This window comes from Paramisgurnus dabryanus, chromosome 9, assembly GCF_030506205.2.
Source record: "Paramisgurnus dabryanus chromosome 9, PD_genome_1.1, whole genome shotgun sequence".
Classification (NCBI taxonomy): Eukaryota; Metazoa; Chordata; class Actinopteri; order Cypriniformes; family Cobitidae; genus Paramisgurnus; species Paramisgurnus dabryanus.
Window position 1 is genome coordinate 40746053 of NC_133345.1, and position 27313 is coordinate 40773365.

Here is a 27313-nt window from a genome sequence, read left to right on the forward strand (position 1 = left end):
AAGTTAATAAAAGGCACCTAATAAAGTGTTGCATTTTACAGTTTTTACACAGTACCTACGACCTAAGTTATAGCATACATATGCCACTGTGAGGCAACCCCAACCATTGAATACTGTACACATAACTATTAAGTACATTCACAAGTACGTACACAGTAACTGCATGGAAACAGGACTGTAAAATAAAGTGCTGCATTTTAAACAGTTATTACTAGGGTATCTGGTATCAGCCACACTGTTAGATGTCGCTGTAGATTTAGCAGTACATTACTGTAAAAATCCACAGTACTATACTGTATGTATACATTACAGTACAGTACTGCAGTTCATAATGCATTCTGGGTAAATTTGTTTGAGCGGGAAAATTTTACAGTATATTTTGGTCTTGATGTAACCTTGCTGTAGCCATTGCTGTAATGTGCCAGGTGTACTTGCAATAATCAGAGAAAGTGCGCCAGAGTCAAATCACACAGAGGGAGAGAGAGCACAACTCCTGGCTGCAGCTGAAGGAGGACGATTGATTTCTGGCAGTTCGGTAAGTTTGAAATATTTCTGTTTCATGAAAACTTAATTTTTAGTTTAAGAATGTTGTCAATAGTTTGTCACAATATTGTTTTAAACGTGCAATGAGAGAAAAAAACGGTCGCCAACAAAGTTTCAATCTCCCTCAGAAAGTAAGCTAACGTTACACACAGATGTCTACCGCTGCTTTAACTCGCTTTACACCTTTTTTAATGAATATAGGGTTGTTTTAACTAAATTATGAGGGTTTTGGTGAGTTTATATTGTGATGAAAGTGTGGTGACAATGAAACTATTTTTAACGAAATGGACAAAGACAACCCGCCAGCGCGGTCTTGCGGTCCCAGCATAACGGTCGTTTATCTCGGCGTTTCATCCGTTCAGTTAGCGTCAGAGAAAAGTATTAAGTTCGACTGTTTGGTAAGGCTGTGGTTGTAAACAGACAGGACTTGACACGCCGTACACAGCATACCGAACTCCTCCACAGAAGTGAAAACAAGAAACCTCATTTTTAACTGGATACATGCATCGAACTCATCGCAGCTTTAACTTCGACCAAATATCATTCAGACCATCTTAATATCAGATGAACGAAAGGGATTGCCGCACGTATTGTTGTTGTTATTATATTACGGTATATCCGCAAAAGCAGAGAATATCTTCTCTAAAGCGTTTTACACGTCCAGTAAGTTGTCCAATACATTTTTATGGCATATTGTTTCCACCACTTCAGATGCATTACATGCAGTATATATAAGTTTCCAAAACACATCAAATCAATGCACGAAAAGAGAATGGGCTCCGCATTTACGTACCTTTGTCTTCTCGTCTCTGTCATCTGATCCTTCATCTCTGGATGTAAAATAGTCCATTATAACATCGTGTAGGAAACTGGCATCACCAGGATTGCTCAGATTTAGGCGATCATGTTTATCTTTAAAGTGAGCAGCTAGCTACTAACTTGTTAAAAAACTTTGCGTGAAATAGCGTGTTACACCGCAGCCGGTCCGGGTAAAACATTAAAGGGACAGTCTTTTTACCTTGTCACTATAAATCGCTATTTTCTGCACTAAACGAGACATTTTCAGAGATTTTCTGTAGACAAGATGTTATAATTAAAAAAAGACTTATTTAGATATTTAGATATAATATATAATATAACAACTAATATATATATATATATATATATATATATATATATATATATATATATATATATATATATATGAAGAGTTTGGTTCCAAAACGCAATAAATCCATTTTGACAAATTTTGGTAAAAACGTGTTTTCTATACCAAGAAAGTGACAAGATGAAAACCACTATTTTCTGTTACAAACTTTCACATAGCATCTTTAGGTTATAAAAACATAAAAAATTCAAATCCATAACTTGATTTTCAAAGATTTATTATAAAAACTGATAATTTTTTCCACAAAATGCAATAAATCCATAACAAGTTTTTATTCAAAATGCTATAAATCTATTGAATCAATATATAAATGTGCATTCATCTTTGCCATGTTATATTCATTTAGTTGACTAGTTGTACACACTAATTAAAAATATAAACATTAATGTCATTAATCAAAACACTTACTTTGTCATATTAAGAACACTGTCATTGCTGCGGTTATGACGTCGTGGCTTAACGTTTTTCACAGCGATCAGCTGTAAAATGTTTTGGTCCTGCTCGATTTTCATTGACTTTGAGTAAAATTATGGAAAGTTTTTCATAAGATCCCATGGGGTCAATGTGTTATCATGACAGAAACTTGATGCTGTCGGCCCGGACAAACAAGCACCCGTCTCTTGCGAAAATTATTAGATGTTGATGGCTTACGTTTCTTTCCCGTCACAGAAAACCATCACAGGTTTATCAATGCAATTAAAGTATTATTTTGTTTTTGTTTGTTTGCTGATCAGGAAGTACATAGTAGATGAGGAAAACTAGGATTCCGTGTACTCAGCGCGCCACCATTGTTTGTTTACATTGCGTGAATGGTGCGCTGCAATCTGTGGAGTGGATTTATGGCATTCTGTAGAAAAGGGGGAGTGGCGTTTATTGCATTTTGGAAAAAAAGGGAGAAAAGATGACAGAATAACATGGCGGATAATGGATTTTGCGTCAAATTAAGAATTTACTTTTTAATACTGACCTGATATAATACTGATTCTGGCAGTAACTCATTTTTTTCAAAAATGGCATTTATTGCGTTTTGGAACCAAACTCTTCATATATATATATATATATATTTGTTTTACAACTGACTAAACACTTACAGTAATGTTTTATTTGTTAGCATAGCATGATATTAGATTTAAACACTTCATAAATTTTTAAATCAATCACTTTGTCTCTGCACAATGAACATTATCAAATATTATTAATGTTGTAAAATATATTGTTCATTGTTAGTTCATATTAGCTAAGGCATTACCAAATGTTAAGGAATAAACTCTTATAGTAAAGTGTTACTAAATTTTCTTTTACCATTTCCTTCACAATGTCTACTTATTTCTATGGCTAACAGATTTTGTAACATTTGTCTTTTTTACAGTCTTACCATTGCTTGTAAGCTGGATTGGGTAAGATGGATCATCTTTAAAGGCACCAGGCAAGTACATGATGTACAGTTACAAGTCATGTATTTTTTCGACTGCAATATTAAATGCTTTCACGTCACATGCAAAATTACACAGGAATGTGGCTGACTTTTTATTTGTAGTTTACATGAGTGTCATTGCACTTTATCAGGAGTTAAGGCAGATGTGGAGGCACAACGGGTGATACCAGACACACACCAAGCACATTATGTTCGGTAAGTTTGCACTTTACCACTACAGTTTCTTTAAATACCCATGTATACACTCATTCACAATTCCCACACACAACACTGTAACACGACCATACACAACATGTACACAATTGTCTTAGTTTGCCATGTAGAAATATACAAACAGAAATATTCACACTTTGGTTATAAGAAATTTAATAATTGTATTTATTTAGCAGAGGTGTCCCTGTACGGTGGCTCATTGCTGCCACATACATATTATTTTTTTACTCAGTTATGTCGTTATAACGACATCTTTTCTCGTTAAAACGACATCTTTTCTCGTTAAAACGACATCTTTTCTCGTTAAAACGACATCTTTTCTTGTTAAAACGACATCTTTTCTCGTTATAACTAGATATTATGTCGTTAAAACGACATCTTTTCTCGTTATAACGACATCTTTTCTCGTTATAATAAGATAATTATGTCGTTAAAACGACATCTTTTCTCGTTAAAACGACATCTTTTCTCGTTATAACGAGATAATTATGTCGTTAAAACGACATCTTTTCTCGTTAAAACGAGATTATATGTCATTAAAACGAAATGTTTTTCTCGTTATAATGAGATATTATGTCATTAAAACGACATATTTTCTCATAATAACGAGATATTATGTCATTAAAACGACATCTTTTTCTCGGTAAAATTACACTGTAATAATAGGTCATTTTGTATGGCAAGCGAAAAGGGTCATATTAACGCAATAAATGAATCGCGTTTACATCCAAACGCCGTATTTAACGGCGTTTAAAACAGAATTTGCGCCGCTAAATACGCCGTCGGGATTCCAAACGCCGTAAAAACCGCGCGAAAATCGGCAACAACGCCGTTATTTACGGCGTTTTATAATCCAATCAATGACGCCGTTTTGAGACGCCGTTTGTCTTGCCATTTACGCCGTAAATAACGGCGTTATCTTCTGTCAAAGACGGCGTAAAAAGCGGCGTTTGCTAGTGGTATAATGAGCCCCTCCCATCAATTTCCACAGCCAGTAGGTTTGAACCGTTCTTACCCAATCAATGATGAACTGAGTCAGGCCAGAGCAATTCATACTGATCATCCATGATGAAATAAGTGTTTAAAGATTACATGCATGCGCAGCATATCATAAATGGGCAGCAAATTATAGTTTTTTCTCTAACGTTACTAAGATTAAATATATTACTAGCTTAAGGAAAATACTGCATCTCTGTATCATGTTAAAATAGGAGCGGTAATAGCACACCAACCTCATTTAAGGTGTCCCAATTATTAAGTAAATACCTCGACATTAAGTAAGGGGTTGAAATATTTCACAGCTTTGAGTAAACATGAAATCCCACCTGGTGTAACAGAGCCCAGATCAACTGTATAAGTCGATTAGTTATGAACAGTCTCAGTTAGCCTGGTGGTTAGAGCATTCGGTTCAAATGTCGAAGCTGCTGCGGTTCAAGTCCAGTATGGAGCGGATTGAAATTCTTATAATTTTGTTTTGTTTATCCGCTTATTTTTTAATGAGACTGTCAATAAGAAAGGAACGCATAGAATAAGTATAATATAGTTTGTATATATAATTGATATTTCAAAAATATGTTATTTATCATACGCAAAAGTTAAGGCTACTGTCCACCGACATATGCTGTTTGAAGACAATTGTACGATTTTTGGAATGAAATACTTTTGTTGGTATTGCTTATTTCTTATGGATCTTAATCTCCATACATAAAGCCGTAAGCCGTGTGAAAGAGAGAAAGAAAGATGGAGAGAGAGCAAGCTGTGTTTACATGTGTTTGTAAGAGGCTACAAACTTTGTATAATAATATAATGAGAATATTTATAATATTTATCTGCGGCAATAAATAATCCATTTGAAATATATCAACATGTATTTATTCATTTGCTGGATGGTATCAGCACTAAGCGAAAAATTACTAACACTGAACTGCAATAAGTAAATGAACTAGTGTGCCCCAGCTATCAGTGGTTAATTCGGTCTCTTTTTCTATTAAACAATTTTATTAATTCACTGTATTTATTTCTATATTTGTTTTGGAAATGCTTTATTTTATCAAATGAATCTGCATGTTTTTATTGATTTTAAAGTTTGCCATTTAAATGGAACGGGCGGACTCGCAGTATTTCTGTCATGTCAGTTAAACTTGATGGAAATATGCGGTCCAGCCAAAAAACTAAATATTTTTAGATCATGTAGGCTAATATTTTAATTATTAAGTGTATTTGTTAAATAAATGCATTATCTGACAATCAGCATTTGTGATGGGACGCATCTTGGTTACTTTAATCATTTCCGTAAGTACAAATTATTGCTACAATATGATATTTCACACATCGTATGTGCTTCTTATTTTATAACAACAATATATGGCCCTTTTCTATTCTAACACGGAAGGTTCTATTATACAAGATTAAAATTTTTAAAAAGATAAAAAATGTGATTGATTGAGTCTGTGAAGAACTGACATTCATAAAACCCAGCCCTGGGCTGAAGTTTAATCGATCAGCGCTGCGGATTATTACTGCAAAGTTTTGAGATTTTCCAAAGAATAGCCATTTGTGTAATAGTTTTAAATATCATTGCATAGAGCATTTTGTATTATCTAGCAATTGGATGGAAATGTGAAAATATTACTCGTGTACAGGGCCGGCCCTGGGCATAGGCGGAATAGGCAAATGCTAAGGGCGCCTCTGACCCCTTGGGGCGTCCGTGCGCCCCAATTTTTTTTATATATGTATATAAACATTTAACTATAAATGTTTATATATTTTATAATATAAATATTTTGCACAAGAAAACAGCAGTTATTAATAAATTATTAGTAGCATATTATCTCGGAAGATCGTGCTTGTTAAATAGCTCTGTGGCTATACTGCACTGAAACGGCAGTTTAAAATATAAACCCAGAATTCAGCGAACGTCAAGAACCAGAAAACGGAAACAACAATCAGACAGAGACGCGGAATTTACATAATGTTACACAGACCATGTTTAAATTTCAATGTTTCTGCACAGAAATACCAACTTGTTCACTTTGTTTGGTATTAATAAGCTGCGCATTGGAGTGCTGGCCGCGGTGCTGAAGACGCGCTCGGACGGAGTACTGGTGGCAGCACAGATATTTACGTGCAAACTATTGGAAACTATTATTCGTTATTATATAATTATTATTCGTTATTTTACTTTATTACTTCCACTTAAGAAGAGTTTTGCACTTTTTATTTCAATATATTTCTCTTTATATAAATACTATTTTGTACTTAAATCTATAATTTCATTATTTTACTAACCCAACTAACTCATCTGCGCTTTCCGATAGGTTGCACGTAAGGGCAAAAGTATAGCTTTCTTCCCCTTGAGAAGAGTTCTGCACTTTTAAACTAAAAATATATATCTCTTTACAAAAAAACTTTTTTCTTATATTTAAAAGCTGTAATTTCGTTATTTTACTAACCCAACTAATGACTTCTCCGCTTTCCAATAGATCGCACGTAGATATCTGTGTATTATGTGCCATCACGCGTCTTCAGCACCGCGGGGAGCAGCCAGCACTCCAATGTGCAGCTTATTAATACCAGACAAAGTTGGTATTTCTGTCCAGAAACATTGAAATTTATACATGGTCCGTGTAACGTAACCACCCGCGTCTTGGCCTTATTGTTTTTTTCTTGTTTTTGACTTTCGCTGAATTCTGGGTTTATATTTTAAACTGCCGCTTCAGTGCAGTATAGCCACAAAGCTATTTAACAATGAGCACAATCTCCCGAGACACTACAACATGCTACTAATAATTCATTAATAAGAGCTGTTTTCTTGTACACAATTAAATATTTTAAGTTAAATGTACAGTGTTAAAACATGTAAAAAAAAAGATTTTAACAATGTCAAGATCAAATGCCTGAGTAACAGCTATTGTATATGTGTTTGTGTGTTTGTGTGTGTTTCCAAAATATTTTCAAAATAAAGAAAAACAAGACAAATCTGTGCAGTTTGTTTCTGTGTAAGTTTATGAACAAAATGATTGGAGCACAACTGTGATTCTAAAGGGCACCAGGTGAAATCTTGCCTAGGGCAGCAAATTGGCCAGGGCCGGCCCTGCTCGTGTATTACTCGGGGAGCATTAGAATATAACAAAATATGTTTGCAGTTACATATTAACAATGTCATAGTCATGTATATTTATTTACACTCTTGTGAGTTATTGACAACAGCAAAAATATTCTCTGTCTAAAACATTTTCTTTTAACATCACGTTTTTCTGAAAAATTGTACTTTCGTCACTGCTCTCCCTTAAATAAAATCCAAACTTCATTGAACTATTTAAAAAAAACACAGCAGACTGCTCACAATATGGATAATTTATGGAGTCCACCTGTTTAAATACTGTTAAAATACATGGGTTATTATTGTACAATAAAGTAATACTTTTGGTCCACATATCTTTGGTCTTTCCGGGCAGCTTACTCGATTACTTGTAAAGTAAATTTCTTGTATTTTAATCAATATATTTGAGAATGTCACACTTAGCCTATTTAAGTTTTAAAAACTGTAATAATTGCTTATTTAAAATCAATATTATTTGTATTTAACATCAACTTAAAAAAACTTTAACTATGATTTTTATTAAATATTTTTGGTTAAACATGTTAACATTTTATTATTTGAGTAAATGAAGGAAGCAAAAAAAGTAGATCATATGTTAATTTAAAAATCACATCAGGGCCAAAGGTTTTTAATCAGCAGCAAACTGCGCCTCTTGCTGGACAACAAACACCGCAGGAAAGTAATTTTACCCTTACAATATGTAGTCTATTTTGTTAATGAAATATTGTCTGTTTCCTTGCGTATACAACATAAGGTGCATTTATCTAAATACTTTCGGATTCTGTAATATTACCTGTACAGTAACAAGCAGCTTTTTTGCACATACTGCTAGAATAATCGTTTTATTTTACGTATATATTCAGGTCACCAAATTGTTAATACAGCTGTGCTACTTAAAATGTGTGTCAAATAATCAATTTCTGATCGTTTTATTACTGCACAATGTGGCTGTATGCAGCTTAAGGATTTTGGACAAATATGTTATTTAATGTTAAACTGTGAGAGTGGCGCTCTGTGGCGCTACAGGGATTTGAGCAACGTCCAGAATCACAACAGACAGCCGCCGTCAGTTGCCCCCAGTGTGTGTATATATAGAAAATAATGTGTTTGTATTTAAATTACATTGCGCTTTTCGTCTGGTGTGCCCTTCAGACGCGTTTCACTCCTGCTTTGCGACAAGCTTTGATCTCACCCGTCTCTTCATGACTCTCCACTGACTGCATTTAAAACATGTTCATTTAAATAACGTTACCTTTTCAATGTGTGCAGGTGCATGTGTTTAACTTGTCAAATTTGACAAATAAATGTTCAATAAAATAACCTGTCGCTTTGTTTATCATTGATAATTGATGGTTCAGTATGAAATTAATAAGCTTCACATTAAGTAAATCAAATTTTTTTAGTTAAATAATACTCACAAAAATGTCTACATCTATTTAACATTTCTTTAGGATTTTTGATTACATATACTCAATTTTTTGTGATAGAAAATACATTTAATTATTGAAATATACTAAATGAACAGATTTCAAATTTACTCCATATTTTTAAGTGTATAAATGAAAAGTTTTTAAAGTGTATTACACAAATGGCTATTGTTTAAAAATTCTTAAAACTGTGATCACTTTTAGTAATAATCTGCAGCGCTGATCGAAAACTTTAGCTCAGGTCTGAGTTTTATGCAGACCAGTTCTTCACAGACTCAAGCAATACTTTTTTTAGACCTTGGTTGTAATATAACCTTCCATGTTGGAGTAGAAAAAGGCCATACATTGTTGTTATAAAATAAGAAGCACATGTGTGTGAAATATTTTGTAGCATTAATTTGTACTCACGGAAATTATTAGTCAAACCTGTTCATTAAGGAGCGTGCCAATACTTTGTCATGACAAAATTATAAGACTTTTTTTCTGCGTATTACAAAAGTGCTGAGTGTCAGATAAAATGCATCGTTTTAACGAATGTGTAACCCACACAACACACAAGGTTACTGGAGTGCAATTCTCTTTATCGCCTGCAGCTAGCGCAGGGAAATCACTCTGCCTGCAGGTTGCCAGGCAACCTACTAGTAAACAAACACACTTTCCTCCGGTTGAAGACGTTGCTTGAAAGTATCAAGAACTGTTTGAAAGCTGTGAGAGAGAAAGTTAAGCTGCAGGATGTTGAGTTTTTCAAGATACCTCCGATTGGTTTTTTAGAAAGGGATAGATCTGAATCTTACCCTGGCGGTCAGTGGTGAGCCAACCGCAGAAGTGAATGGACCAAGAGCCTGGTGTGGCCAGCCGTGGCATCTTTGGACCTATCATCATCATCCTTTGCCTTCATTTTAAAAACAGATAGTGAAGAGAACATATACTTCAAGAAACACTGAGAAATTCCATGGACTCATTCTTCATTTGAGTTATTTATTTTGAGTGTATTGTGCACTGTGCACTCAGGAAGCCGACTTAGGTAGGCAGGGAATGTAAATAATTAATTTATTTTTTATAATACACTTTATAATAAATTTTCAAATTTACCTGTTTTGTGTTGTCTGTTTTCTGCTAACCTTTTACTATTTCAGGCTCCGTAGAGCTTCTGATACTAGCCCAGATCTCATTTCCTAATACTTAAATTAGTTATTAATTACACTAATTTGAGACAAGGGGTTACAAGTGCACATAATAGTCAAAATATTAGCATACATTTAGGCCTACACGTAAACTGAATATATTTAGTTTTGCTGGACCGCATGTTTATATTTCCATCAATTTTCGCTTAGTGCTGAATGCTGATTAGTGCTGATACAATCCAGCAAATAAATAAAATGCAGTTCTAAACGTAGGTTCGGGAGGAGCCTAAACATTCAGGCCTGTCAATCATCATCATCATGGGCGTATATAAGGCAGCCTTCAGGCCTTCCTGTCCAGCTGCTTTCTTTTCCGGATTTTGGCCCCGCCCGTTTCCGGAATCACGTCTACACAACGAGCTCCAGCTCCTACTAACTTGGGAAATATATTTTTAAATACCAATGCAGCAGCTTTTTAGTACCCGCTCTCACTACCGCTGTAGTTGATGTCAGGGGCTGTGCTCAATATTTTTGCATTTCGGATGTTCTTTTACACGACAACCGCATGCTCGATTGCAAACGCTGTTTGTCAACGGCGACGTGACATCATGCGCTTCTGTTAATTCCGTCTACGCATGCGCGATCGACCCAAAACAACAATGGCGGCCCACAGGACTGTGTTGCACTTGTTTTCGCGTTTATTAATCCATTTTCCATCAAAGCTAACAATTATCGGAGCTTTATAATCCAGAGTTAATCGTAGTGAAACCTACCTTATTGTAAATTCAATCAAACTGCTCGTTTTTTCGTTCTTCTCGATAGTTTATATTTTTCTCACAGCTCTGTAGAAGAATTCGCTACACGCTCCCGCGTTCTTCCATCCAAGGCAACACCGCATTCCACTGGCCCCGCACGCATACATGATATGACAGTCTCCGCGGACGGGCAAGGATCCCACGCAATGGTCTACAACGAGCCTCCGCTTTCGCGCACACGAAGCCGAAAGTATACTAGGGACGTCCGCGTATGCGCGCCGTCCGCATGACGTCATTTTCGTCATCGAGAGGGTCCGCGGCCGCGTGCAGCCCAAAAGGCGAAAGGCATGACGCGCTAACTGATGCACTTTTCTTTGAACCGACAGCATCGAGCAATTGAGTTCAAAAAACCCAACACAAAGCTAAGGATAGAAAAAGTCGTCTGTCGGAACAACCCTATTGTTGTAACACAAAAACTTGACACATATAAGAACATGAACAAAATAACAATCTCATAAATATGTCTTTATTAAACTTTCATTTCATTTACGTTTTTACTTTTCAAGCAATGCAGAAATCGGATTGTAGTTATTTTCCTCATCCAGGGTACATTCTTTATAAATATAAGATAGCCTATCTCGTGTTTTAAATGGCACGTTTCTATACTTCATAGTAAAGACGCATATACATTAAATAGCATTGTATTGTATGGATCAATCAAAGAGATTTGTTGCAGGCTTGCCTGCTCACACGGGCTCGCCACGAGTCCGGTTAAGTATTATTTAAAGCTGATCTTTCTGTCGCTTTATCTCTACCGCAGTAGGGATCTCCGTTTCTCTCCGTTACAGAACCGCCGCTCGCACTATCACGGTAAGCTAGTCCACTTTCATCAACCTAATAAGCATATAATGTTTATTCGTTAAATATATTGCTTCTTCATTGCTTTAAATATTATTCATAATTGATTAGAACATCTCAAAAAAAACGCGGTTCGGTTGATGCTAATTAGTGCTTAATTAACAGGCGACCAAACCCCGGTCTCATTGCTATTCACAATTTGTCCAACAGCCAAACCACAGTGTTTATTAAAACATTTAAACACGCTTCGCAATTTGAAATCGTTCTTCGGTATTGTCTCTCATCGCCGCACCATTAAATTGATATCAGGTCATTAAATATCACGCCGCGGAGTTATGCCAATAAACTTTATAGACTTATGGACTAAAGAAGATTTGTCTGTATTAACTCACCTCGTAACCAACTGCAGGACTTCATCCCTAAACGCCGGTTTCTACTAGAAGCGCACATAATTCTTTACCATCGAATAATTTCCACCTGTCTCACCTAAAGTTCATTCCCTCAGCCGCAGCAGCAACCACAAACACCGCTCCCGCACTTGATTTCATTTTCAATCTCAAGGCCAACAGCAGTTATCTGATCAACCGCAATAGCGCCAGTTAAAATCCATTTCTCACTGCCGCAGCAGTGTTCCCGGACTCCGATCATTCACCAGCCCCAGTTAAACTTGATATTTCTCCACCTTAGTAATTTCGTCCTCTCACGATACTTTGTCAGAGAAAATTGTCAATTTTTTCTATTTGCAGTTGTGATCCCGGTTTCGTCCTATCACCCAGCTTTTAAATTAATTTTACCTCATTGTTTCAGCGATGAATTCAGCCACTTTCACAATAATTCGTCAGAGTAAATTTACAATTTTTCTTCCACAGTAGTGATCCAGCCTCCATCCTAACACCCAGCTTTAAATTTATTTTACTTCATTGCCGCAGCAATTATTTCGGCTGTTTCTCCCTTGATAATTGTCAGAGAAAATAACTTTTTTTTCCCACCACATCAGTGATCCAGGTTTTCTTCATCACACCCAGCTGATTAAATTATTTTTACTTCATTGCCGCAGCAATGATTTTGGCTGCTTTTACAATCATTTGTCAAAGATAATTTTTATATTTCTTTACCGCAGCAGTGACTCCTGTTTTCGTCCTCACTCCCAGTTTCTAAATTAATTTTACTTCATGGCCGCAGCATTTATTTATTTTTCGGCTGGTTTTTCACTATAATCTGGCACAAAATGTTCTAATTTTCTCTCCCGAAGAAGTGATTCCTGTTGGCGTCCTCAAACCCAGCTTTTAAATGAATTTTACTTCATTGCCGCAGCAATGATTTCGGCTGCTTCTTTCACGATTATTTGTCAGAGAACATTTTTATATTTCTCTACCGCAGCAATGATCCTCGTTTTCGTCTTCACACCCAGCTTTTAAATAAATTTTACTTCATTGCAGCAGCAATGATTTCGTCTGCTTTTTCACAATAATTTGTTAGAAAATGTTTAAATTTCTCTACCACAGCAGCGATTTCTGTTTTCGTCCTAGCACCCAACTTTTAAATAAATTTTACTTCATTGCCGCAGCAATGATTTCGGCTGCTTACTTCACTATAATTTGTCAGAATTTTTATTTCTCTTTACCGCAGCAGATCCTGGCCTTCGTCCTCACGGCCAGTTTTCAATAAGCTTTAATTTAAAAAATGTTAGGGGCGAGAGGGAACTTTCCCCTGTCGTCGACAGTCTTAAATATAGTTTATGAACTTCTAGCTCCGTTCTTGGATTTTTTGTTTTGTGTAGCTAAACTTTACTTTTGAGAATTGATCACAGATTAAAGATCAATTGTTCACAAAACGAGAGCACCTTACGTTTGCAATCTAGGGCACAGTCAAAGTTACAACAATGGCTGAGCCGCAGTATTCATGTATGTGGGTGCGTCTCCGTGTACCGGTCGATAGTCTGCAAACGAGCCGCTTGCTCTTGCGTTTGTAATAATTTTTTCATATGAGAGTGCTTCTACATTGCTGATAGCACACATACACGTCTATTTGATGTCTACGCTACATTTTCACCTGCAATATGTAATTTTTGATGATTAAATTGCACATCTGCAATACATGACTCGCCCTTCTCAAATTTCTCACTATACCCGCTGCAGAGATGTTGTGCGTGCGCGACGCGAATGCTCTGCTCGTGAAACTGATCAACGATTTTTCTATTGAATGCCAAATTCGGAAAGTTTGACTTTGGTTCATAAAAGCAAAGCGGCTGGCTGGCAGCAAGCCAATTTGGCGGCAGGCTGCCGTGAAATTTTATTCCAGGTTGTTATGAGATGTTTACTCACCCAAATTTTTTTTTTTTCCCCAGAGCTCCAGATCCTTATCATGCTTTTTCAGTCGTACCCGTGCTGTCTAGGTGTCCAGAGGTGTCATTTCAAACGCATCCCTGATAGCACACGTACATCTCAAAGATGTCTATTTGATGTCTGTGTTTACATCTGCAAGTCACATTATTTAGATTGTTTGCTCATCTGCAATACGTCTCTGGGACGTTTCCTAAAAGATGTCATAGACATATTAAAGATGTTTTTGATTTATAATGTATGTAAAGTGCTCATGTAAAGCAGCTCTTTCTAAGACCTTTATAAGATGTTTTAACACACCAAATGTATTCCACTTCTCCAGATCTTTATCAGACATCTTACAGTCGTACCCGTGCTATCTGGGATTAAAGGGTGCCGTGCTAGCTGCAAAGCTAAGTGGATCACGTCTTTGGACTTTGATCTCACGTATTATAACAATCGAGAAACACTGCTTTTTTCCCATAAACTGACCGGCCGCAGATGCATATTCTATAACGTCCATATATTTTTTATACATATTCACGCTTTTTCAATTTATGCATCGCCTCGCAGAGCCATCTGCAAGGCGATGTAACAAAAAATGTCAGTCTTCCGTTCCAGTTTTAATTTTATTCTTATTCTTTATTCTTTATTCTTATTTGTTGACACTTATATCAAAGAGAAACCCTGGGACCACTAGCTTTTTTATCTGCCCAGTCCCACCCGCAGCAAAGGTAAGCTGCATGCTCCCACAAGGTTCGAGTTGGGTCCCGCTGGTCCCACCGGATACCAACCTCTTAACACAGTTCTCTAAAGTAAGCAGACGAGCCCACAAAATAGTCACAAGATGTTCTTATTTTGCGTTTTTCCTCCTATAGAAATTTATCCTAAATAATATAGTCCGTTGCTCCAAAAAACGTGTTCACGATTGTTTCCAATGTTCGTGTGTTTTTTGCGCAGTTATTTGTCAACAAAAATCTAATGAACATGTTGGCTAATTATCAACCACAATCAGCCTCTAACAACCTTTCGCTCGATACGCATTGATTTCAGCAGCGATTTTGTCCCGCTCATACTACCACAGTATTGATCCCAGCCGATCGCGCTCTTATTTAACAGTTGCCGCAACCTTTTTTCTCACTGCCTTAGTAGTGATCTTATCCCGCTCGCTCCGAAGCCCCAGACAGCGCATTTCCTACTCCCGCAGGAGTTATTATTTGTTTATTTGACAGGGACTATACAAGCAAACACAGTTACAATACATAGCCCGTAACTGATGCGTAGCATATAGTGTCTATAGCTAGAGCTAAAATAAGCCCAAATTTTGCACATTTTTTCCGCATAACTTTGCTCACTGCCGCAGCAGTGATTTCATAACGCTCGCACTCCCGCAGTAGTGATTCAGCCTTGCTCCCCTTTGAGCCCCAGTCTGTTCGCTTCCCAGTAACTCCCGCAGGAGTCTAAAGCCAAACATTTTGCACAGCTTTTTCTGTATAACTTTGCTCACAGCCACAGCAGTGATTTCATAACGCTCGCACTACCGCAGTAGTGATTCAGCCTTGCTCCCGCAGGAGCCCCAGTCCGTGCGCTTCCCAGTAACTCCCGCAGGAGTCTTAAGCCAAAATTTCGCACAGCTTCGTTTGTATAACTTTGCTCACTGCCGCAGCAGTGATTTCATAACGCTTGCACTACCACAGTAGTGATTCAGCCTTGCTCCCGCAGGAGCCCCAGGCCGCACGCTTCCCATTGACTCCCGCAGGAGTCTTAAGCTGAAACTTTGCACATCTTTTTCTGTACAATTCTTTCACTGCCGCAGCAGTGATTTCATCTTCGCTCTTACTACCGCAGTAGTAATTCAGTAAGAGGAAGAAGAAATGGTTTGATGATATTCTACCCATTTTTTGGGGGGGAGAGAGAGGATAAATCTTACAGACCTTAATTACTCGCAGGCTCCTGCTCAACTTGCTGTCCATCAAACACTCTTTTGGGGGTTGAACTTGTGGCTCGAGCCCCAGCCTCAGGTTCGCTCTCTCTGAAGGTTCAGAGCTCAGGTACAGAGCTCCCTTCGAGGACAGCAAGCCAAGTTTGTTTACCATTAATCATTAAGACCTGAATGCGCAGGCGAACTAGTGAAATGCAGTTCTAAACGTAGGTTCGGGAGGAGCCTAAACATTCAGGCCTGTCAATCATCATCATCATGGGCGTATATAAGGCAGCCTTCAGGCCTTCCTGTCCAGCTGCTTTCTTTTCCGACATCCCTCCTCCTCCCCATCTCCTCCTTCACTCTCTCCTTCTTCCTCTTTGCAGTTCAGTTGCAGGGGGTTGAACTTGTGGCTCGAGCCCCAGCCTCAGGTTCGCTCTCTCTGAAGGTTCAGAGCTCAGGTACAGAGCTCCCTTCGAGGACAGCAAGCCAAGTTTGTTTACCATTAATCATTAAGACCTGAATGCGCAGGCGAACTAGTGAATACATGTTGATATATAGTTCAAATAGGTTCTTTATATATTATTGCAGATAATTCATATACGAATATAGCCTACCAATATTTGTTCTGTCTCATTATATTATACATGTAAACACAGCTCTCTTGCGCTCTCTCCATCTTTCTTTCTCTCTCTCTCGCTCTCCACATGGCTTATATGGCGTTTGAGATGCATAAAAAAGCAATACCAACAAAAGCATTTCATTCCAAAAATCTTACAATTGTCTTGAACCAGCATATGGCGGTGGATAGTATAGCCTAAACGGAACAGCAGTCGATCAAATTATTAGAAACATGCACACCCGCTGGCCGTTCGTCCAAGAAAGTCAGCGGAGGTGTGGGCATTCCCGTAAGTTCGGTGGTTTTAAATATGCATAAATATAAACATAAATATAAACACATAAATTTGCCTATTGAATTTGCCTAAATTACTTTTCAAGTACAATGCACTCAAAATGAACAAAAATGACTAAGGAAGAACAAAAAGTTAGTTAAGTCCAGTAATTGTCCGCATACTTCATGATGAGCACTGAAGAAAGCATGGATTGAAACGTCTGCTCTCTAGTCTGTTTTTTATACACTTTGCACTGTTGTCACTTTTGCATAAAATATTTTTGAAATATCACTTATAGACTATTTACGAAATTGCTAAATTGCATGAACATTAAAAATCTCTTATTCTATGCGTTCCTTTTTATTGACAGCCATTAAAAAAATAAGCGATGTTGATAAACAAAACAAAATTAAAAGAATTTAAATCCGCTCCAAACTGGACTTGAACCGCAGCAGCATCGACATTAGAACCGAATGCTCTAACCACCAGGCTAACTGAGACAGTTCATAAATCGACTAATACAGTTGATCTGTTAGACCAGGTGGGATTTCATGTTTATTCAAAGCTGTGAAATATTTCAACCCCTTACTTAATGTCTTGGGTAAATGTATTTACTTAATAATTGGGACACCTTAAATGAGGTTGGTGTGCTATTACCGCTCCTATTTTAACATGATACAGAGATGCAGTATTTTCCTTAAGCTAGTAATATATTTAATCTTAGTAACGTTAGAGAAAAAACTATAATTTGCTGCCCATTTATGATATGCTGCGCATGCATGTAATCTTTAAACACTTATTTCATCATGGATGATCAGAATTGCTCTGGCCTGACTCAGTTCATCATTGATTGGGTAAGAACGGTTCAAACCTACTGGCTGTGGAAATTGATGGGAGGGGCTCATTATACCACTAGCAAACGCCGCTTTTTACGCCGTCTTTGACAGAAGATAACGCCGTTATTTACGGCGTAAATGGCAAGACAAACGGCGTCTCAAAACGGCGTCATTGATTGGATTATAAAACGCCGTAAATAACGGCGTTGTTGCCGATTTTCGCGCGGTTTTTACGGCGTTTGGAATCCCGACGGCGTATTTAGCGGCGCAAATTCTGTTTTAAACGCCGTTAAATACGGCGTTTGGATGTAAACGCGATTCATTTATTGCGTTAATATGACCCTTTTCGCTTGCCATAATTTTGCAGCAGCTTCATTGGTGAACCACGCGGTCCTGGCGTCCTGCTGTATGGTAGTCTAACTTACAGCAGCCACACTCATCAGATCGAACGCATGTTATGATGATAAAGTGTGTTTAAAGAAATAAAAAATAAGGTCAACATGGATTTCTGGACTTTTCTTCAGAATCGCGGGGTTTCTGGGGAATATATTCAAAAAATGAAACTGGACAAGGTAAGTTTTCTCATTCATGCTAAATCTAACAATTCCTACATATTTCGAGTAGGACGTTAGTTCGTTATGCGCGATTTACAGGCAAAAATTGATCTAAAACACATTTAATCTTTTTATACATTATGTGAATTCCATAATTTAAAAAAAAATCTGAACATTTGAAATTTAGAAATTGAATGAATCGAAGTCAATTGTCACACAAGCCAAACTGTACTGTTTACGATATGTATAGTTTTATTGTGTATAGGCCTAAGTTACCGTAGCAACATAATACGTAGCAATGTAAATTTCAATCAATCAGTCAGCTTAAACAACAGCGCCCCCTTGAGTAGAAAATAACATCATGCAAATGCTACGGTTCTTAATGCTGCTGAGTATAATATTTGCACTGAAAAATAAAAATCAGTATTCTGTAGAATGTGTGTAAACTAGTAAGTGATATGTTGAGGTTACACACAATTAATAGTGATGTGTGTATATGTCTATTGTCATATACAAAACAGCACTACAACATTGGCAAATTTAGTTAAAAGGTTACTGTTACTTTAACTTAGCTTACCATTGAAATATATTATTTAATGTGGTCTGACATTTATTTTCTGTGGATCTACACCTATTAAATCTTATATATATATATATATTTTTTTTTAACAGATAGATGATAGCGCTATAGAGGAGCTTGATGATGACAGCTTGTCAAGTTACATTCCCATCTATGGTGACAGGATTGCTGCAAGACGCTTCTGCAAGGAAAATGGTGGAAAAAGTGATTCAAATCGTACAAGACAGACTCTACTTGAAAAGTTAAAACAGAAGATGGGAATAAATAACAGAACAGAGGCTGGTTCTTCTGAGGAATTTGAACCTAAACGTAGACAACATTTGAGGAACAACAAGATGGCTGAAAAAACAACAAGAAAAATTGAGATAGGATGGTTTCATGAAGGTAAACAAGTAAGAAAGCGTTCAGGTGGAGGAACTAGAACCGTCAATATTTGTAAACATGCAAAGAAATCTGACATTTTAAGTCAAGCTAAGGAACTGTTCTTTCCACGAGGTGTGTCCAAAAAGGGACCATGGGAGAACTTTAGTCATGACGTTTATGATTTTCAAGAATCAGTGCTTGAAGATGATGTCAGTGTTGGAGAACTCTACACAGTACTTAAAATGGGAGTGCTAAGATTTTACCTGAATACAACGTGTATCCCAAATGATGATGAACTTCATGCAAGTGATACTGAGGGTCAAGCAGAAATGCATAAACCACAGGAACAATGTGCCACTCCTGTCATTTCTGTTGATTCAATCAACTCTTTATCTCAGTCATCATCAGAAGTTATAATAGGCACATATTCAGGTGAACCTATGGCATGCAGTTTGGAAGACACTTTGGTGTATGAACCCATGCACTTGCCTGTCACACATGACTCTGACTTGATAATAACTAATGTCATTTATCCCTCAACAAATGATGCTGTCAGTATGATTGATTTGAGTTTTGCAGAGGATTCTTTCAGTACTAACGTACATCAAGTAGATGTTACAGCTAATGGGGCCATGTCTTCAACTCCATATGAACTCCTACATGTAACACTAAAGCTGCATAGGATCACTCTTTTGGATGAGATGATTCGCCAGTTTAAAGATTCAAGGATCATGACATACAAATTGAAGTACAGCATCATAGATGAGAAAGGATCAGATGAAGATGGTGTGTCCAGAGATGTGTACGCAGGCTTCTGGTCTGAATTTTTGGATCGTGCAGCAGAAGGTGAGGATATGAGAGTGCCATCACTCTCTCCAAAATGGCAAGAGGAGGACTGGAAGTCAATTGGAAGGATCTTGGCCAAAGGATTTAAAGACCAAGGATATTTTCCAACTCGTCTGGCTGCAGCTTTCACAGTGGCACTCATTTTTGGAGAGCATTCAGTCACAGATGAAATTATGATTGATTCATTTCTCTTATATCTGAGTCAATCGGAGAGGGATCTGGTCTCCCTTGCTTTCAAAGAAAATCTCCTTGGTGATGACAAAGATGAACTGCTGGATCTTCTGGATCGTTTGGGTGTGACCACCATTCCAACACAACAAAACATTAAAAGAACTGATGCTTAAAGCTGCCCACAAACAGATCATTCAACTGCCAAAATATGCCTTAGACAACATGTCTGGAGAGGCCAATTTGATTTTCAGAGAAACCTTCAACAATCCAGTGGATGTGCTAGAGATGTATGAAGACAAAAGACCCACAACAAGAAGGTTTTTGAAGTTACTGGATGTCTCACCTCAAAATCAAGCAGAGAGCAAGTGTTTGCGTTTTTTACAGCAGTACATCAGGGGATTGGATGGAGTGGGATTGAGAAAGATGCTTAGATTTGTTACAGGCTCTGATGTTGTCTGCGTCAAAAAAATTCAAGTGATTTTTACATCTTTGGAAGGTCTGGCAAGACGGCCAGTCGCTCACACCTGTGGCCCAGTTCTAGAGCTTCCTTCCACCTACAGCTCTTACCCAGAGCTGCGCTCTGAATTGGAAAGTATATTGTCCAATGCACATGCACTTGTCATGGACATTGTTTAAATCATAATAAATGCTATATGGTGTTCTATTATTGAATTTGCAGAAAAGAGAGTTAAGATTTATTTTTTATTTCACCAAAACAAAAATGCAGTTTGAGAGTTAAGATGTGTTATTGATTTCACCAAAAAGAAATATGAGAGTTAAGATTTATTTTTTATTTCACCAAAACAAAAATGCATTATGAGAGTTTTGATGTGTTATTGATTTCACCAAAAAGAAATATGAGAATTAAGATTTATTTTTGATTTCACCAAAACAAAAATGCATTATGAGAGTTAAGATTTGTTATTGATTTCAATATTTGAGTTAATTGTTTTAAGAATTTTATTAGCTCTTGTGTTCACTTACGTCCATGGTTAGAGGTAATTGAATAATGGCTACATTAGTTTGTAAGTCATTGCTTATTTTATTTTTCATGGCATTTACATTTACTTTTTTTATACCTTCTAATAACTATGTAATTTGGTTAAAGCTGCAAACTAGTGTACTTATACATTCAAATGTCTTTTAACAGTTCATATTTCCTTAAAAGATGCTGAATGGTCAGGGTTCAGTTTACTGTGACATAAATAAAAAGAAATCAGTTCAATGAGTCAATTTGTCATTTTTTTCATTTATTACAGTTTGACTTTTTAATGTGTATAGTTTCATTACAATCCAAATGTTCTTATGCTTTACGTAAACAAATTAAAATGTATATAAAAGTTGCTTCTTAAATTACTTGTTTACAGATGGGTAAACATTAATTGAAATGACCAAAAACCTTTCCTTTGTACAGTAAAGTATGGTACTTTATAGATTTATATATACAACAAATGCAAATTAGAAAAAAAGAAGAAAGATTAAAGCATGGATGATTCCAATTGTTGCTTACAAATGTGCAATTATACAGCTTCTAAGGAACAGATACAATTCAATAGCTTCATTTGGTGATGTGGGTGGATGAAGATGGTTCTCTTCCATGAGAAGACATGATAAACTAAAAACTGTCTCATCACATGAATATGGCCCTCTTTGAAGACATTCCTCTCTACAGGCTTCCACAGTCTCATGAGTAACCTGTTTCAGGTAATCTCTTACTCCAAAAAGGTGTGGCAGGTGATACATCATGAGTGGACGGCCATTTGGAGCCACTGCATTTCGGCTCTGGCGAATTATGTGAGTGTTCCACAAATGCTGAACTTGCTGCAGCTCTTCCTATAACAGGAAATTACATTAACATACTTTATGATTTAGTAGTATAGAATGGGTCTGTGTACTTATGCATCTATTCATTTTTCCTTTTTAACCATGACAAGAAACATATGTTATGCAATGTTAAAGGTTAAAATTTAAAATAGAACTGTATTCAGAACATTCTAACAAAAAGTATTGACGTATTTTCAGATTTTTGTTAATAGCTTTATGCACCTTTGTTATACATTTTAAAAATTCACAAATAAATATTGAATCTGCAAGCATGCTGCTTTATGCAAAACATCATCACATTCTATTCATTATGATAAGTTGGGCAAATCCATGCAAATGTCAACCTTATCACGAAAAGTAGAGTTTTTAACATTATTATACTATAAAAATAATAATATACTATATATATAGAACAGCCCATAGGCTTCTTCATACTGTACATTTATTATATTATTATTATTATTTGAATGTGTTAAATATTTTTACTAATTAATACAACATGCTAGCTAGATCATTACAGTCAGTAAGAAACTCAATCAGAAGGCTGCAGCCTCCGGTGGTCACATTTCTAGGCTGCATACGTCATCAAGACTTATTTCAGAATATTAACAATTATAAAGTTGACTATTATTCTTAGTCAATAAATTGTTGTAATGTGCGTATGACTTGCGAATGTAATGCTCAGTTATTAACTTAAATAAACCAAGCTTGATACCGTATGCAGCCTGCATATGCGACCTCCGGAGGCTGCAGCCGTCAGATTGAGAAACGGCCAAAATCTTTAATGGTTTTTAAAAATGTTTAATTTGTGTAGTAGCGGTGCCATTGGGCCAATATGTTGTTGATTATCCTATTAAAATCCTCACGTAACAATTTTTATCATGGGTAATTTTTATCAGCAATAATATATGGCAGCCTATATTTGAGCATCATGTAACGCCGGTAGGTGTCAGTATAAGCAGGTACCTACCCAGTCTCACAAGGTTTCGTGATATAGTCACGTACATTTTTTATTCTTTTTTCGTTATATTATCACGAATTTCCGAGTTTTTTCGTGACCATATAACGAATTCCTGTTTTCTTGTGGTTATCACGTATTGGTTGCTATTGCTATGTCGCAGTACACTTTAGGTAGCGAAGGACACAATAAATTATACTAGCCTATAATAATAATATACTATAAAATAGGCATTTACTATAAAAATAAATAATGCACAGGCTTGAAGACAACTTTATAGGAGTTAGGTTGTAGACCATTATGGTTGCATTATAAATTCTCCATACTGTATAGATATATCATTATTGTTTATTATTATTATTATTATTATTATCATTTGTATTTGTTACCTTTTTTACTTATTTATACAGAATATTTTGATCATTTATTTCTTACAGTTAGTAAGAAGCTATACTCCGTAAACTCTGCCCGCAGTAGTACTTGCTTATACTGACACCTACCGGCGTTACATGATGCTAAAATATAGGCTTCCATAGTATTATTGCTGATAAAAAATGACCCATTATAAAAAATTGTTACGTGAGGTTTTTAAAACGCTGTTTGGATAATCAACAACATTTTGGCCCAATGGCACCGCTACTACTCAACATTTAAAAAAAAACATTAAAGATTTTGGCCGTTTTTTTTAAACAGAAAGCTGCAGCATCCGGAGGTCGCATATGCTGGCTGCATACTTCATTAAGCCTGGTTAAGTGTACCTTAACGATCGTTTTTACGATCTACTTAGCCTTACGATGCTTTTGGGAAACCCGGAAGCATCGGAAGCATTATTGTTTATTTGTTTAAATTACTTTAATATAATATATTTAAAATTCAAATGAGAAATCAAATTTAAATGACCAAACATAAATTAATAAAGAAGATAAACGTATTTGGTACAATTTTTGTAAAAGTTGGTACTAGCAAATGGATAAATGGTTCCTACCAATTGCTGCTATAATTCATCTAGGCTACAGTAAAAAAATGTTTTGAAGGGTATGGCATCTGATTTAAGAAACCAAATAAATATTTACGGTACAATGCAATAATCCCTAATAATAAATAAACATAGATAATAAAAACAAATAATAATAATAATCTAAACTATAATATAAAATGCAGAAGGCATTTTGCAGTGGGACGAGTCCTAACTGAATACGGAAAATAATATTTCATTATGAACATTTTAAAACATTTAAAAAGTCATTGAACAATAATAAAAATATTATAAAAAATATTAGTGCACATCGGCTAAAGATCATTAGCCTAAACAAGCTTCTGCTACAAATTTGAGTCATTCTATTGGGGACATTTCAGCACTTGACAAACGGATAGCGACTCGTAAGTAGCACTTAAAACCCAGCTGCGAGCGATCGTTTCACGTGCATCTTTGGGACCACAAGAATCCTACAAGAGTCGGACTGTGTAAGAGAATAAGACTACACGAGAGTATGATTGCTCGTTGCTCTGTCATATGCACAACCTTATTAAAATGTGTGTAATCTGTTACCACAATAGTAGGCCTACTTGATCTGTTTAAAATGATTTCATTGGCAAATGTCTGCTAAGGTATTAAATTAAAAATAATCCCGTTATTCATATTTTGTATTTTTTATCTGAATGCACAATCCATAAATCGAAAAACAAGTCGTTATTCGTTTTATTTTTGTTTTTAATTTGAAAAATCGATTGAACGAACGATACACGGATTTAATCCACATCTTTTTTTTTCAATATTTATTTGTGAAGTTTTAAAATGTATAATGAATGTGCATGAAGCATTAACAAAAATCTGAAAATACGTCAATATTTTTGTTAGAATGTTCTGAATACAGTTGTAATTTAAATTTAACCTTTAACATTGCATTTTAAAAATACAACAACCATTTATATTATGCTTCTTGTCATGGAAAAAAATGAAAAATGAATGGACGCGAAAGTACACGCCAGAATCAAACAGCTTGCTAACATCTTACCTCAATGATATTCAGACAGGTGAATGATATTAATTGCGTGTCTAGGAAACTACCAGTGAAATTATCATTATCCTTCAAATCCTGGAAACGATTTATCCAGTACTGAGCATGATGTTTTCTCAGGAATGCCCACCAGCTCTCAATGCGCTGGTTGTGGTTGCTTGAACCGTAAATGTAGCAGTTTGCAGAATATTCGTCACGGTGGTCATAGCGTAGAAACTTTTGCATTTGCTCCACATAACAGTTCTCTGTTCCCAGGTCTGACCTCACTCTGGCTGGTGTCCCCATTCTCAGTCCAACTTCATTAATAAAATATCCCGCGATAACCTTCGGGTTAGAATTAGTAGTATAGGCATGGAGCCAAATTACCATTCTAGAAAATCCATCAATCGCGCCATTGATGCAGACACCAAAAGGTTTCAGTTTGTCATAGGAGTCCATGTGCCACATAAAATTTGGGCCAGGATTTAGATACATCCGACGTCTTAAGCGATTTCTCCTTCTCAGTTGCACTCCATAGGGATCCAGGATATTTAATAAATGTCGAATTACACTTTGACTGACAACAAATCCAGCCTGAACACATTTCAGATGTTGTAGTTTATATCCATGTAGCTTCCCATAACGGGCAAGTTCATCCACAAGGAATAACGCAACTTCCAATAGGTCCGTGTGATTCTTACGTCTATACAGTCTCAGTTGTTTAAGATGTCGACGCAGAGTACGCATGCTAATAATAATTCTGTCGATATGACTTAATGCCAATAAAATGTCTGCGTGACTTAAACCCAGAATAAAGTAAAAGTAAATCAGGTCAGTTAAATGCGCCATGACTCCAAAAAGCTGCTCTGTTATGGTTGAAATGAAATGATAATGAAACAGCGTGAGAAAAATGACGTCGTTAACAAGGGAAAATATCTCGTTATAACGAGAAAAGATTTCGTTTTAATGATATAATATCTCGTTATAACGAGAAAAACATTTCGTTTTAATGACATAATATCTCGTTATAACGAGAAAAGATTTCGTTTTAATGATATAATATCTCGTTATAACGAGAAAAACATTTCGTTTTAATGACATAATATCTCGTTATAACGAGAAAAGATTTCGTTTTAATGATATAATATCTCGTTATAACGAGAAAAGATGTCGTTATAACGACATAATATCTCGTTATAACGAGAAAAGATGTTGTTTTAACGAGAAAAGATGTCGTTATAACGACATAATATCTCGTTTTAACGAGAAAAGATGTCGTTTTAACGACATAATATCTCGTTTTAACGAGAAAAGATGTCGTTTTAACGAGAAAAGATGTCGTTTTAACGAGAAAAGATGTCGTTATAACGACATAACTGAGTGAAAAAAATAATATGTATGTGGCAGCAATGAGCCACCGTATTACGGCTGGACTTTATTGACAAAATATTTTGTTTTCAGAATAAAAAGTTGTGTCCAAATCAGTAACAATTGTACTTTCTGTTCAGGACATTCAATCATGACAGGATCCAGGTGGATGCTGTCCATTGAGGAAAGAGTTTGTTCCGAGGTAAGTGAATCTTCTGTATTTTTATGTAATTAGGTGTGGAACAGTAGAATAAGAGCAAAAGGTTTCAGAATAGGAGTAAATTCAAGGCTGAGTTTAGTTTTTTTAAGAATCTTTTTCTATCTTATATTTGTTGACTTAATGTTTATGATATTTCTAACAGGTTTCTGGATAGAATTAATTCCAAAGATGGGAAAAAGTGCACATCCAGACAAGGAGCAAGCAAAAAGACAAGGAACTTGGTGCAGAGAAAAGCTGTGGCCATTAACCCCCATGTGAACAGCTTCATGCAGTCCCTGATTGAGTTCGAATGGACGACTTCAAAGTAAAGGCCACTGTGGTCTGTCTGCCACAGTTTAATGCATTTATTTTTAGTGTTAAATGAAATTTAAGTAGAATATTTAAAACTATGGGCCAGTGTTCTTTTTACCACAGTGAAATGTTACCTTTTAGTCGATGATGGACTTTAAACTGAAAACTTCAAACTATGGACCAGTGTTCTATTTGCCAGAGTTAAATATGTTACAGCAGGGGTCTCCAAACTTGTTTATACTTGTTGATTTTATTTTGTTACTTGATTATATGTTTATTATTGTTTAAAATCTTGTTTTAAATATGTTTGTTTCAATTAAATGTTTTTTTAAATAAAATTTTGATACATAAATTGCTTGGATTGCCTTTTAATTCATTATGTTTTAATTTAGCATTTTTACCATATTAATAACTATAGATTTAAACCTAAATCTCTAGCTATTTTATATAATATTATTGTATTAACTGTAATAAGTAATAAATAGTATTTATGGGTCAATATAGACATTACAGTAAATTACTGTAAAAATAGACTACTGTAATAAAAT

At 36.0% G+C, this 27313-nt stretch overlaps 1 long non-coding RNA gene across 1 annotated transcript; it reads left to right on the top strand.

Annotated features, from left to right (window-relative positions):
* Positions 1–236: 236 nt before the first annotated feature.
* LOC135746441 (uncharacterized) lies at positions 237–27013 on the top strand. Its single transcript, XR_010531567.2, has 5 exons — positions 237–535; positions 3081–3137; positions 3278–3341; positions 26395–26456; positions 26617–27013. It is a non-coding gene; the product is annotated as an uncharacterized lncRNA (long non-coding RNA).
* Positions 27014–27313: the final 300 nt, after the last annotated feature.